Below are 15,036 nucleotides of genomic sequence, written 5' to 3'. Positions count from 1 at the left end.
TTCTGAGATATTCACTGTGATTAGAGGGCAAAAGGTCCTTTGTGGCTGAATTCCATCTTGGCTTTGCTGTCTGCCTACCCTGCTTAATCTTTCTTTCAGTCCCTGCTACTTCCTTTTCACCTTCTCTCCCTTTCTTTTCTTCTTCAGCTACCTATTTAGTGCCTGCTTCTCTTCTAAGCTGTCAAGATCTCACTCTTTTTTTCTTCCCATATCCAGACGCCATTTCGGGGAAGGTGGAGGTATTTCACATCAGCATTTTCCTCTGTGGGGAAGTTGAAGCTTGCCTCTGTACACCAAAGATGACATTTTCTAATGTGCAGATTGTATTTTCTTACACATATATTGGAAAAACATCTAAATAGACCAGCCTGTGCATAAGATGAATATAAACTTTAGAAGTACTGCAGTTTATTATGATTATTTGAAATGTATTCATTTAAAGCAACTTTGTTGAGAAAAATTCTCAATTTGGGAAAAGATGGAGAATAGAATCCAGCATGCAATTGTCATATTGTTGAGTTATTTTTGAATTAGCAAGAAAAATGAAGACAAACTTCTCTTAGTATATTGCAACTGAACTGAAGTTCTATTCTGCGTAAATGTGCTTGTGAAAAGTTAAAGTAATTTAGAATTGAAAAGCCTGTATGTTACTAAGTTAATGGTTAACCTAATTCTGGTTTTTGTAGAAAAGATGATTTATAATAGAAGGAAGAAAAGATATTCAAAGTATATACTTTATTATACTTAAAAAAAACTTTGCGTGCAAAAATTACTGTGATTTTAGGTACATATTCTCATTTTAAAAACGTTCTTTTCATTTGCCTCATAGAGCTCTGTTCAGTGAAGACTTTTTACTCTGTGTAGTGATCGACAAGCACATTTTCTCCTAGGATGAAGGCCTCCAAATTGGTTTTTGTCTCTGTCCCCAGTGTAGTCTTTCTTAGGGCAATTTTAACTTTGTCCTACATCGGATGGCAGTGGGGCCCTTGTAGGCACAGGTAGAAAATGTCACCCGTCGCAGGTTCCTCACTGCCATAGGTGGCATGGCATCCTTCAGTTCCAGCCCATTTGTTCCCAGTAACAGGTTGTGCTCTTTGCATCTGCGGTGGTCCAGTGACCCTAGGCAGTGGTGTCCCTCCTCAAATCTGGTTTTGCTTCCGGGTTAAAGCAATTTTTCACTCTAGCTTGCCCAGGACACTCTCATCGCACACCTGCTGTCTCAGTATTGTTATGAGAAGCACCTCTTTCATCTCCAGCTTTATTCCTGACTTACCTCATGTATTAGTAGAGAGAAGCCAGGATCACATTGGGTGTTACTTTTTACCCAGTACTGTTTTGGGGAAGAGAAGCCATTGTTGTTAGTGACTTATTCTACATCAGGAGGTTTCTCTCTGGGAAGTAGATATCGATTATTCATTTAATTGATATTTTTCATCATCTATTTTGTGTCACGTACAGTTCTAGGTACTGGGAATATAGAAATGAAGAAAACAGAGTCATTGCCCTTAAAAAGCTTAGGTTTTGGTAGGGAAGACTGGCAATCATACGATAATAAATAAAATTTAATATTAGGTAATAATAATTGCTATAAAGAAATAAAGCAGAGTGTGGAGATAGAGATGTTGCCAGAAGCCCAGTTTTAGGTGAGATGTCAGGCACAATTTCTGAGGACGTGACATTTGAACCATCATCAGTAGTCATCTCGGATGGATCCCGTACAACACGGAAGGCCTCCTTGAATTACCTAAAATGATCTAGAGTATCCTGGAACCTGGCCAGGGAAAGGACAGTAATTAGCACGATGTTATGGCAATTCGTTTTGTGTGTTGTCTTCTTCAGCTGCTGTGAACTTGCTTTCCACATCTTATCTCACCTCCCAATAACCCCAGCCATAAGTTTTTTACTTGGTGTGTTAGCCATGTCACATTTCCAGTCAGTTTCAAAGTTCTAAGAGGTATGGGCAGTTTTGAATGTGGTGCAGCAACACTACAGAATGCTTCCCAAGGCTGCTTCCTGTCAGTCATGTGGTTCTGTAGGGAGGCATTCTGAGAAGTTCTTCATATGTTCCAAGTCTTAGTTCAGGACTTCCTGCCATCTGAGAGCATTGCGACACTTTATGAATCTTATAGAGTGAAGGGAAATGGGCTCCTACATCCAGAACCTTAAGTGCTTGCCAGGTGCTTTGCAATCTGCCTTTCCACAGTTTTCTCATTATGTCTGTGATGAGGTTTATCATGCTGGTACAGCACTTTACTGAATAAATGTGGGGACAGATGGAGGTGGCAGAATGGAGGAGAAGAGCAAGAAGTGACATTGAGCTGGAGCTCTTCACAGGGATGGTCTATGAGCTTCCTGTGGGGACAGGCATGTGATTGGCACATCGTATTGGCTTTCCGTAAAAGTTATGGCATGAATCAGCTACACAAGGTAAAGGCGAACTGCTGTTTATCTGAAAAGTTTTGAATACAATTATTCTTTAATTAAGAGATCCTGTTGTTGAAGATAAATACTGTTTCAAATCCCTTTGAATGATGAATTTTATTGATCCGGATTTTATAATGAATTTTAAAGAAATGGCATTGAAAAATTTTTAGTAGATGAAGAAAGCTTGAGTGGTGAGCTGGTCGTTATATGGTGGGTCAGGGTTTGAATCCTGACAGTATCTTGGGTGCTGTAGCTGATTGCTGGTTGGTCTGTCGCTATGTCCATTTGTTCATCTGCCCATCCATCTACCCGTTCATGTTTGTCATGTAGGAAGAGGTTCTATTCTTCATCAGATGGTTATTCATCTCATTTGGACTCAGTTTTCTTATCTATAGAAGAATGGGTTTTGTCTAGATTATTTAAAAGGTCCTTTTAATTCTAGAATCCTGAGAGTCTTACAGTTTGGTTATGTACAAGACATTGGAAAGAATACAAACATAGGTCCTATTAACCTTATTTCATCCTTCTCTCTTCAACGTTGAGTCAGTGAAGAAATGAGGACACAGGACATCTCAGGTGAATAAAAGACCATCCTCCTCACTGGAGAGACCAGGTAGAAGAGCCTGCATTCCTGAGGAACAGCAGGGACGTCAGGGGGGCTAGAACACTGTGTCGCGATGGTAATAGTAGAAACCCGGCCTCAACAAGACCCTTACATAAGCTGCCTCCAAGAGACTCACTTCAGATTAAAAGACACACACAGACAAAAAATAAAGGGATAGGAAAAGATATTTCATGATGGACCTAGAGGGTATTGTGCTGAGTAGAGTAAGTTAGATAGAGAAAGACAAATGCCATATGATTTCACTTACATATGGAATCTAAAGAACAAAATAAACAAAACAAAAACAAAAAAAAACCAGAAACAAAGTCATACATACAGAAAACATTTTGAGAGTTACCAGATGGGAAGGGGTTGGGGGCGATCAATAAAAAAGGGTGAAGGATTAAGAAGTACAAATTGGTAGTTACAAAATAGTCATGGGGATATAAAGTATAGCATAAGGAATATAGACAATAATATTGTAATAACTGTATGGTGTCAGAGGGGTGCTAGATTTATCGGGGTGATCGCTTGATGAGTTATATAGATGTCTAATGACTATGTTGTATATCTAAAACTAATAAAATATGGCATGCCAACTATAATTGAAAAATTAAAAATATTATTTACAAAAGGCAGCTTGGGTTTGATAGGAGAGGCTCTCAGTGTCTGGCTATAGGATCTGTTTTTTTTTTTTTTTCTTTCCCCCCAGGATCTGGTTTTTATTTGGCCCAAATGGAGATTTTGTGCAGGGGATGGGCCATGATTAGAGGAGTACATTTCAGGATGTTTATGACTGTAATACCTTCTTGTGATTCTAAAATACTTTCATGTAACTCAGCAATTCAGTGTGATGCTGAGGAAACCCCTCCCCAAAGCCCCCTGCTGTGAGAGCCTTTGAGAGTTTCTTCTGGGCTTTTATGGTAAGGAGCTCCCAGCGCTGGCTCCACCGCCCCCTGCCATTCCGGACACAGCACTTTAGAAATCTCCTCAGTTTTGGGGACTTTGAGGAGAACATTTCTTAATCTCCCCCCTCTCTGATGTTTCCTTGATTTTAACCTGTTTTCTGCTATTTCAATGCTTTTGCTTAAAAAAACAAATAATTAGTGCTCCTTTGGTTTTGCTAGTGAAAAAATATACCATAATATTTAGATTAAAATGGTGTAATTACTAACCAGAAAAATACATCCTGGTTACAGGATGAATTCCTCATTTTCCTTTTTATTTGTGGTATCCTGGGGTGGCCTACTGGAGAAAAAAAAAATACTATTTGATTCTCCCTGGGTGGCCAAACAGGACTTGTGAAGACTCTTGTTTGTTTTGTGTTGAGGCTTCAAAGGCACACAGGCTTCCCTACATAAAGATGTACTAAGAAAATAGGGAGTTTTTGAAGTTGCTATGTATAAAGGGAAATTCAGAGCAACCATCTTCCTTTCGAACTATAAGCTAATGTTGTTAGAGGGCCCCTTTTCACCAGGCAGCTTTTGTTGTTTCTGTCTCTGGTCATTACCGTCAGACTTATGGGGAAATTTGTGTTATAGAAACTCTCTCCACCTGTGTTGTTTTTTTTAACCATCGCACAAACGTACTTTAATTCTTAAAACCACTTTTATTATTGTGGACATTTAGATTTTTTAAGAGCTAAAAACTGTGTGTGTGTAAGAGAGAGAGAGAGAGAGAGAGAGAGAGAGAGAGAGAGAGAGAGAGAGAGAGAGAGAGAGAGAGAGAGAGAGAGAGAGAGAGAGAGAGAGAGAGAGAGAGAGAGAGAGAGAGAGAGAGAGAGAGAGAGAGAGAGAGAGAGAGACAGAGAGAGAGACAGAAAGAGAGACAGAGAGAGAGAGGTTCAGAATGCTCTGGAGGTATGTGCTGCCGAAACATGTTTCAGGCCATGTGTTCTGCACTTTCCAATTAGTAAGGCCCTCCTGCTGTGGTGTGCGAGAAAAGTTTGGATTTCAGTTAGGGCTGGCTAAATGCAGGGTACTTTTTAATGCAGTCTTTACAGAACTCCCTCATTAGCACCTTGAGGTCAGCTGCTGCCGGGTGCACAGTTGGTGTTTTCTGCTGTGCGTAGTGTGTGTCAGCCATTTTATTTACCCATGCTTATTTTCTCCATTTCATAAAATTAATTGTACTTAATGGGCGAGGTTGATAGTGCTGAATTATTTTAAGCCTGGAGGAGCAGAGCAGCTGTGCCCTGGATCAGACCACTGATCTATCTAATAGGTTGTCTTGCCACCTGATTCACAGGACGAATGTACGTAGCAAATTATGCGAATCCCTATAAGAAAAATGACCTTGAGCCCCTGTGAGCCAGACAGTTGCTTTATGCAGTGTGTTCATCCACTGATGCTGCCTCACTGTCTTGGCCTATAACGGGAATGCAGTATGTTGCTAATCCCTACAAAATTATTTCTTCTTAAAAAAATCGCCACTATGTGAAATAGTTGAATTTTTGAAGACTTGCCAAAAACTTTGCTTTTGGAACCAGGTGCTTAGAAAATAAATATTTGGAGTGTATGGAAAGATCTTAAGGGAGAGCAAGATCTCCAGGTTTCTTCCTTGTTGTATCTATACATAGTCTGTTGTAATAAGCTGCTTTTTTAAAAATAAATATTCGAGAAAGGAAAATACAGATTTTTTTGAATAAAAAATTAGAAATGTTATAAGGTAATTTTGCTGGGTATTCTGTCGGGCAATTATTTTATAATCAAATACATTCTCACAAAATATCAGAATTTTTAAAAAGCTAAGTCTGGGCGCAGAAAACAAACTTAACGCTTGATATAATTCACCCGTCTTTGTTAAGTCCTGGAGTTGAAGTTCACCGTGGCTTTGATATGACCCTAGCAGTAGCAGCATGACACTCAGTAAATTGCCCATGGTATAGGGGGAAGAACTTCTCCCTTGGAGTTCAGTCAGCTCCTGGTTTTGCTCTGTGGCTCTGCTACTGCTAGTTCTAGTTCTATGACCTTGGGCAAGTTACTGCTCACTCACAGCCACAGTCAGTAGCCCTCTGTTGCTGTAGAGACTACTCTTACAAAACCGTTTTAGAGGTTAAATGAAATAAGTTACAGAAAATAGGGTCTAGCATATATATTTATGTTAGTTCCCTTTCTTTCATTCTGATTACATCCCAGGGCTAGTATTTTCATGTGTAGTAATGTACTGTTAGCTTTGAAAGTCACTATGAAGAACATCTAAACCACTTCATTTCCCAGATAATGACACCTAGACCCAGAAAGAGAATGAGTGTCGTGCTTGCAGTGCCTTAGAATAAGAATAGCAGAGCTGGTGCCTTGTGAGTTACTTCCAGCTTTCTCTGGGCAGGGAGAGGGCTTAGCATTCTGTAGTGAGTCCCCTGTTTGGCTCTAGAGAAGTGGTCTCCAAGGGACCGGTGCTCCTATGAGAATCTAATGCCTGATGATCTGAGGTGGAGCTGAGGCGGTGATGCTAGCGCTTGCTTGCCCACCGCTTACCTCCTGCTGTGCGTCCCGGTTCCTAACAGACCACAGATGGGTTCCAGCGTGCAACCCGGGAGTTGGGGACCCCTGCTCTATAGTAGTCAATCCAAGGCCATTCTTAAAGGCATAGTTTAATAAATAATCAACTTTCCAAAATTTCCAGTAGGAACCTTTGAGGTAGAGATGTGTACTGAAACCTTACTCTACTGTGTTCTTCAGTTTACTCTTACAACTTTTGACTCAGTTTCCCTTTCTCTCCTAGTACTCTCAGGAGACTACAGAAGCATTTAACACCCAGCATGTTCAGTTCAGGTAAGACTCTGGATGGGGACGATTTCCAGATAAGGATCGAGCTGCTTCCCTTTGTGGCTACAGCATGGTGCTTGCTCTTTCCTGGGCTGCCCCAAAGATCCTAATGGTTATTGTTCCTCTGGTTCTTCTTGCCTCTTTAGTGGGAGGTTGGGTTCATGGAAGATGTCAACCATGCCTGTTGCGTTTCAAGTATTATTTCATTGTCTATCTGAAAGATAACTTTGTTTTTTGAAACGTAAATACTATTTTTACACCTAAAATAATAGTTAATAATTCCTTCAAGTCAAATATCCAGTCAATATTCAATACTCCCATTGTAGAGACGGATAACTGTAAAAACAAATGTCTTAGGGATGTAATGTACAACATGGCTATAGCTAATACTTCTATATGGTTTCTCTCTTTTTTTTGACCTGTATAAGATTATGGATGTTAACTTACTGTCATAGTCATTTCACAGTATAAGTAAGTCGAATCGTTATATGGTACACTTTAAACTTATACACTGCTATATGTTAATTACATCTCAATAAAACTGGGGAAAAAATAAAAACAAATCTGTTTGGTATTTAAAACATTCAGGTGCCAGAAGTTTAGTCTAGAGCACTGGTTCTCAAGGTGTGGCCCTGAGAGCAACATCATCAGCATCATCTGGAAACTTGTTAGAAATGCAAATGGCCCTACTCCAGATGGGCTGAATCAGAGACTCCGTAGGGTGGTTTAACAAGCCCTCCAGGTGGTTCCAATGCATAGTAGAGTTAAGGAACTACTAATCTAAAGAAAATCAAAATTTTATGCTCTCTACACACCCTGTTGTACACTTGTCTTTGTGTTTAACACAGTAGCTTATCCTGAGACACTCAAAATACTTATACCTGGATCACTGTGATATACTAAGACGTATTTTGGTATTTGTCTCTGGGTCCTGACCAGAGTTCCTAAAACTCTCACGATTTCCTAAGAGCAAAAGGAGTATCTTTGTTCTAATATTTGTTTATTGTCCCTAGCACCAGAAACAGCTTTGGAGTGATAACGGTGAAAGGACCATCTTTTGTTATTCAAAACAAGCCCCTTTCAAAGACGCTTGAGTTTATGTTAATAAATTGAGGTTTTGGAAGCTCCTAAATAAGGGGTCTGGTTGCTATGAGAAACATCCTGTGATTAGAGGATTGACACTTTCAGCCTCATCCCTGGATGTCCTGGGAGAGGAGAGGGGCTGGAGGTTGAGTTAATCACCAGTGGCCAATCATTTAATCAATTATACCTACTTAATGAAGCTGCTGTAAAAATCCTATAAGAAGGGGTTTGGAGAACTTCCTGGTTGAACTGGGAGGCTGGTGTGCCTGGAGAGAGCATGAACGCTCCACATACCTTGTCTTAGGCATCTCGTCTGGCTGTTCCTCAGTTCTATCCTTTATAATAAACCAGTAATCTGGTAAGTAAACTGTTTTCTTGAGTTCTGAGAGCTGTTCTAGTAAATTGTGGAACCAGAGGAAGGGGTTGTAGGAACCCCTGATTTATAGATAGTTGGTCAGAGGTACAGGTTACAACCTGGACTTGCAGTTGGCATCTGAAGTGGGGAGCAGTGTTGTGGGACTGAGCCCTTAACCAGTGAGGACTGTGCTCACTAGGGTCAGTGAGTGTCAGAATTGAATTAAATTGTAGGACATCCACTCAGGGTCTGTTGAAAACTAGAGGATTGCTCGGTGTGAAAAAAAACCCCACACATTTGGTGTCAGAAGGAATAGAGAAAAACATGAATGAAAAATAATGGGAGTTTCTGCTTTATAATTCCCAAGAGAGAGTCAAGCCTTTCTTTGCCTTCTAGGGCCTGTCCCAAGCCTGGTTCCATCTCTACCTGTGGTGAGCTTCCAGCTCGGCCTGCTGTCGCATTTGGAAACTTGTATGCTGGGCAAAGTGGAGGTCATGACCAGGACTTTTTGGGACAGGATAGACTGAATGAAATTGGAGGTCTAATGTAGTTAGTTGTTAGAGAGATTAACTTCTTTTTAAAAGAGCGTGCAGGCATACCTTGGGAATATTGTGGGTTCGGCTACAGACCACCGCGATAAAATGAGTCTAGCACTAAAGCGGGTTGTAATCTTTTTGATTTTCATTTGGAAAAAAAAAAAAAAGTCCTGTAAAGCACAGTAAAGTGCAATAAAACAAGGTATGCCTGTACTTCTAAAGGGATGGTTCTCAACTACCGGCTGCAAGTGGAATCACCTGGGTGGCTTTTAAAAAAGACTGGTCACCTTGTCTGACCCCAAGAGATTCCGGTTTCAGTTGAGTTGGATGTTTGGTGGTGATGTTGGTGATGATGGTGGTGGTGGTGAAAGAGGTGGGGGTCAGCGTTAACATGGCCGAAAGGCTCTCCAGATGATTCTAACTGCAGCCATTGTTTAGAACCACTGGTTAAGACTTGTGTTTGGTTAGAGATTCAGTAGAGAAATAAGCTGAAAATATCTTGTCAACAGTTCAATCTCAGGGGTCTTACCCTGCTCATGACTAAGTGCTTTTTGAACTGTCCTTCTTAAACTATTAGTGATGGGATATGGGGGAGTGTTAGTCTGCTGTCTCTAGCTTTTTCTGTTTGTCGCTTTGTTTTCAGCGGGTGCAGACATGTTGCACAATATTTCTGGCCAGTTCTAGGTAAGGAGATTTGACTACTGTTTGTCTACTCACCTGCAGATGTCTTGGGAGAATATGTGTTTTATAGCTTGCAAGTGACCTCCCATCTCACCTCTGCAGTTCTCTTTATGTAATTGGATACAGCTTCAGGAAGAGAACTTAGAAAGATTGGTGTTACGTTTTGCAGTGCGAGGCATTTTCATTTGTTCTAAGACTATCAATGGGACCAGAGCCTTCTTTGCAGCTCCGAAGTTATGGAGAGGAAAGATTGAGCTGTAGTTGCTGGTTAAGTGTCGAAATATTCCATGGAAAAAGGAAAGGGAAACAAGTTCTACCACTGGTTTTTCTTGGCAGGTTTTATCACCTTCCCCCCCAAGTTTCTGGCAAGTGTGATTAGAAATGGACTTGGAGGATTTGCTCACTCTCCTTCCTAAGACATCCTTTGCTTACTTGCTGCTGACTAGCAGTAGTTAATTTGCTATCTCTCACACGTGTTATCCAAAAATCACAGAACTCATTAGAAATAAACAGCATGAACTTGGTCCTCACATTTGGAGGATTAGCCAGATGTAAATCTAAGTCGCACTTGGGAGGTTTCATAGGTCTCATTTAAAAATAAATAGAACTCTAGCCTTGAGTGGAAACAGATTTTTTTTTAAATGAAATATCTTACTAGAAAACAAATTTTATTTTTCCAATAAAAAATATGGGGAGGAGGTAAGCTTTGCTGGACACCAGTGCTTATTTTATTTCATACCCTTCTCCGTACTGTTGGCAGATGTGGCAGAAATAAAGACCCAATTTCATTTTCCAAAATGGGAAAAAATTTAATCAATTCAAGAATTTATTCTTAATTGACAGCAGCCGTTTAAAACCTGATTGGTCATGGTTGACTGTTTAACGTGTCTTTTAAGAAAATACACATTTATGTATTTTTTAAACCATCTTGTGGACTCATCACTACATAGCAGGTTATTGAGGTGTTGGCCTTGAGGATCTCTGATTCTTAGAGCTTTTAAAAATCATTTCTCACTAAGAAAAATTGAAAGAGCTGTTTTTCATGTGATTACAATATGATTTATATGATTAGAAAATTTCTGTTTTCTATTGATATGCAAACTCACTGCCAGAAATACCAAATATTCATCTGCCACCTGTTTTTAATTCCAGCAAAACCTATAATCAGAATGAAATTAAAAATACGTTACCTTTGAAGAATCAGAAAAATAATTCAGATTTATTGAAACATTTGTTTATCTTTCCAAATTGTACTAAATCAGATGAGTATACAAATGCCACGAGGTTGACTCTACCTAGTAGAGATTATGTTTCATGCAGACGCATGAATTGAGTTAAAGATCTGCTAGAGACTTTCCTTGAGCTGATTTTGATCATCCTGGTTTCTAGCACTCCCCAACTTAAGGACTTTAACAATTATATATTACGCTACCTTCTGTCTTCTATTTGTTATAAAATCAACTGTTCGTAACCTGCCACAGAAAAGCATCTGCTTTACCAAAACCAGTACAGGACTTTCAGCTGTCCTGTCCATTTTTCTGCATATGAAATCATTCATTTTCTATTCCTGTTCAATCTTGAGATCGAATTTACATTGTATGTTCCTACTGTTTTCTAGGGACAAAAACAGCTTGCCTGGTTAGCTTTAATTTAATGTTTCAAAAGAAATAGATGGTCAGATCTGCAGCAGCTCTGGCCGTTCAGGATCGAACCTATGTCACTGAAGGTGTCATGAAGGATGCGATAGTAACAGAAAATAATCTATGGATCTTTCTTACTTTCAAAGAGCTACTCTCCCCTTGCAAGCACTTTGGTAGCAAAGTACTATAAAATTTCAGTAAGGCTACAGGGAAGGGTAAAGAAAAATGAAATATCAGAAGCAAATGGTCCTATCCATATTCATATCATGTCCATACAACCTGAGAAACGGATATTGAAGTGGCAGAGCCAGACTGTCTCTTCGTTCCTCTGAAGTAATTAAATGTTTTCACTTAAAAAGGATAACAATGTTAGATCTTAATAGAATTAACCTAACTGAAATTTATTAGGAATTGCTTTGACAGTAAAGATTATGGATGGCTCAAGTTCCATTTTGAGATTGTAGCTTTGATTCCTGTAATTCTTGCTATAGCTGCTCTGACGAAGATATCAAAGTTACCAAACAAAACTTGAGTGTTAAGTGATTGAGACTTGGAATATGAATAGAGTTTGAGTATTTTTCTCTTAATTTTTTTGAGGATTAAATTTTACTCTATTTTTATACTGAAGTGAGGTCTTTTAGGTAAAACAAGGGGAGTCCCCCCTCTTTAAAAGAATTAAAGCAGTATTGATAGTTCCTTAGGATCTCTCTTGCTCAGAATTATGGAGATGAACTGTTTCTTCACTCCAAGTTCATCGATAATTACCTGCACCTCTATCTATGTGTTGCAGGAACTCTGTATTTTTTATTGTAAAATATATACAACATAAAATTTGCCATTTTAAATCATGTTGAGTATATAGTTCAGTAGTATTAAGTGCATCATGTTATTGTGAAACCTTCACCACTATTCATCTCTAGAACTTTTTCATCTTTTTAGACTGAAACTCTGTACCCATTAAAACCTAACTCCCATTCTACCCTCCCCCCAGGCCCTGGCAATCACCATTCTACTTTTTGTTTCTATGAATTTGACTATTCTAGATATCTCAAAAGTAGAATTATACAGTATTCGTCTTTTTGACTGACTCATTTCGCTTAGCATGGTCTCAAGGTTCATCCTTGTAGTACATGTCAGAATTTCCTTTTTAAGACAGAATAATATTCCATTCTATGAGTATACCCCATTTTGTTTACCTACTCATCTGTCAATGAGATGAATGCGTTTCTTCCTCCTTTCTGGCGACTGTGAATAATGCTATTAAGAATATGGGTGTACAAATATCTGAGTTCCTCAATATTTTTGAGTTGCTGCCCTATGACAGAAATATCTTTCTGATTATTTAATATACCCAGTTGTTGGTTTTGATACTGATTTAATGACTTCAATATTCATAGCAAAGGAAGCTTTGTATGCAGTATAATTGGAGTTAGTATGTTTGGATATGGGTTATGAGGAGTCCCCTAGAACATATGGGGACAGGTAAACAAAAAGCAATGAAAACCCTTTTAGACTACACCTGGCTAGATATGACCCACTTTCTTCGGAAAGACCCATTGGGATAGACTTTTTAAAAAATGTGATTTATTGTAAAGGTCTGTTTTGAAATATTCATTAAAAAGAAATATTACTGCAAAACATCTGGAAAAATTAAACTGGGTAAAATCCTCAAAGCAGAAGACAATCAGGTTTGGGATATGTGTCTCCTTCTCTAGATAGGCTTATCTCTTGGAAAGTAGAGTAACGGCTCATGCTGCTAGCACATACCACCAAAAGATATATGTTCTAACCTTACCTCCTTGGTGTGTTCGAAGTTTTCTTTGTCTTCTAAAATGACTTTGAGATTTTTTTTTTTTCCAGATACCTTAAGCTTAACTAGACAGAGACAAGCTCCTTCTTGAGTTAATATTATTTATTGGCATGTACCTTATGTCAGTTATATGATAGCAGTAGAAAACGTTTATTTACTTTTTGGCATATATTAGGCACTGCTCTAAGCTCTTTATATGTATCATTTAATCTTCTCAACATCTGTGTGTTTAATACGAACATAACTCCATTTTGCAAATGAGGAAAGTGAGATAGAAAAGTTAACCTGACCAAGGACACAGTTAGGAATTGTCAGAGTCAAGACTTGAACTTAGGCATTTGACTTCAGACCATGTATCTTTGATCACTGTGCTATACTGACCTCGCACTTTACTGTTCATCTAACTTATGAACTGTGTGGGCAATATTCACTGGAGGATGAATTCTTTTTCAGGAGAATAACAGAGCTTTTAAAGTCAGTTCTGTGTCTACCTAGAAACCTGTGCCACATTAAATGATCATGAAGTAATTTAGAAGTTGAGCACCAAAGGGCCAAAGTTTCCTAACACAGTGCCCTTTATTTCACCTTTAAAGGGAAACACATTTCATAGGAGATTAAAAAGACCATGCTTAGAAATTAAAGAAAAAGAATTTAATACATTTTTATACAAGGTTTATTGCTTAATGAATTCATATTGCATAAAGTATATACTAGAAATATTAGGAATTAGCCTCAGAAATTTGATATTAAAGAGTTTGGAGGGAATATCTACTTATATCCACTTATAATTGTGAGATTCCTCTTAATATAACATATTGATGTTTTCAAACTTTTAGCCACTTTTGTTTAAAAATATATAAGCACCATTTTATATGTTAGGAAGTGAATGAGTCTTTTTGATGAGAGGTCTTAGTTCTTCTGAATGTCTGTGGTGAGTTTTAAAGAATTTGTTATATCTGAAGGAACGTTCATTGAGCAACAGTTATAGTTGCCAGGCCTTTTGCTAGGTGCTGGTGAGTTAAAGACAGTTAAGACATAATTGTTACTTTTAAGATATGCTTAACCCAGTATGAGATACAGGAGTAAGACTGAGAGGAGAATTCATTCTGTTGAAAGAGGTTTGGAGAAAACTGGGCAGGAACTTGGTTTTGAAACTTGAATAGGAGTTTTCTAGGCAAAGTAGGGTGAAAGGGTTGAGTGGTTTCAGGCAAAGAGAAAGTCATGCACAAGGGCACTGAGAGAACGAGCATCGGTGAAGTCATGTGGTTCTTGTCCTTTTCCATCTGACTTATTTCACTTAGCATGACACTCTCCAGATCCATCCATGTTGTTGCAAATGCCCATATTTCATTATTTTTTTTTATGGCTGAGTAGTAGTCCATTGTATATGTACCACATCTTTGTCCAGTTTCTGTCAAAAGACACCTAGGTTGTTAACATATCTTAGCTATTGTGAATAATGCTGCCATGAACACAGGGGTACATATATCTTTATGAATATGTTTTCAAAATTTGGGGTTAGATACTCATAAGAAGGAATCTTCTTGATTTTTTGAGGAAACTCCTTACTCTTTTCCATAGAGGCTGTACCAATTTACTTTCCTACCAGCTGTGTATGAGGGTTCCCTTTTCTTACATCTTCTCCAATACTTGTTATTTCTTATTGATAGTAGCCATTTTAACAGGTGTGAGGTAGTATCTCATTGTGGTTTTGATTTGCATTTCCCATATAGCTAGACAGAAAATGACAAGAACCATATCATTTCATTCATATGTGGGCTGTAAAACAAAGCAACTAGCAAAACACTTATAGACAGCATTATAGTGGTTATGAGAAGGGAAGGGAGATGAGAGGGAAGACGAAGAGGGTAAAGGAGGTCAAATGTGTGGTGACAGAAGACTAGGTTCTGGGTGGTGAGCACACAATGCAATGTACAGATGTCGTATTATAGAATTGTATACCTGAAACTTCTATAATGTTATTAACCAATGTTACCCTGATAAATTTAGTTAAAAACAGTACTGTGGTAGTTCAGCAAACCTTACATAGGAAGAGAGTTGACTATAGTGTAAAGACCATGGGCTTGGGCAAAAGGTTTAAAAACTACCCTTAAGTCTTGGTTTTATATTCAGTAA

The 15,036-nt window shown here is 38.6% G+C and overlaps 1 long non-coding RNA gene across 8 annotated transcripts in view; it reads left to right on the top strand.

The window, feature by feature from the left end:
* LOC102887488 overlaps window positions 1–15,036 on the top strand; it is a 366,742-nt gene that overhangs the window by 80,744 nt on the left and 270,962 nt on the right. For 7 of the 8 annotated variants that reach the window (XR_003045540.1, XR_001516647.2, XR_001516646.2 and 4 more), the window contains exon 3: window positions 6,752–6,801. The exons of the other annotated variant lie outside the window; for it this stretch is intronic. This is a non-coding gene — a long non-coding RNA (uncharacterized LOC102887488). The remainder of the gene's footprint in view (window positions 1–6,751; window positions 6,802–15,036) is intronic. 8 annotated transcript variants of the gene reach the window in all.

Source organism: Pteropus alecto, unplaced genomic scaffold, assembly GCF_000325575.1.
Source record: "Pteropus alecto unplaced genomic scaffold, ASM32557v1 scaffold121, whole genome shotgun sequence".
Lineage (NCBI taxonomy): Eukaryota > Metazoa > Chordata > Mammalia > Chiroptera > Pteropodidae > Pteropus > Pteropus alecto.
This window is presented reverse-complemented; position numbering and strand designations above follow the sequence as displayed.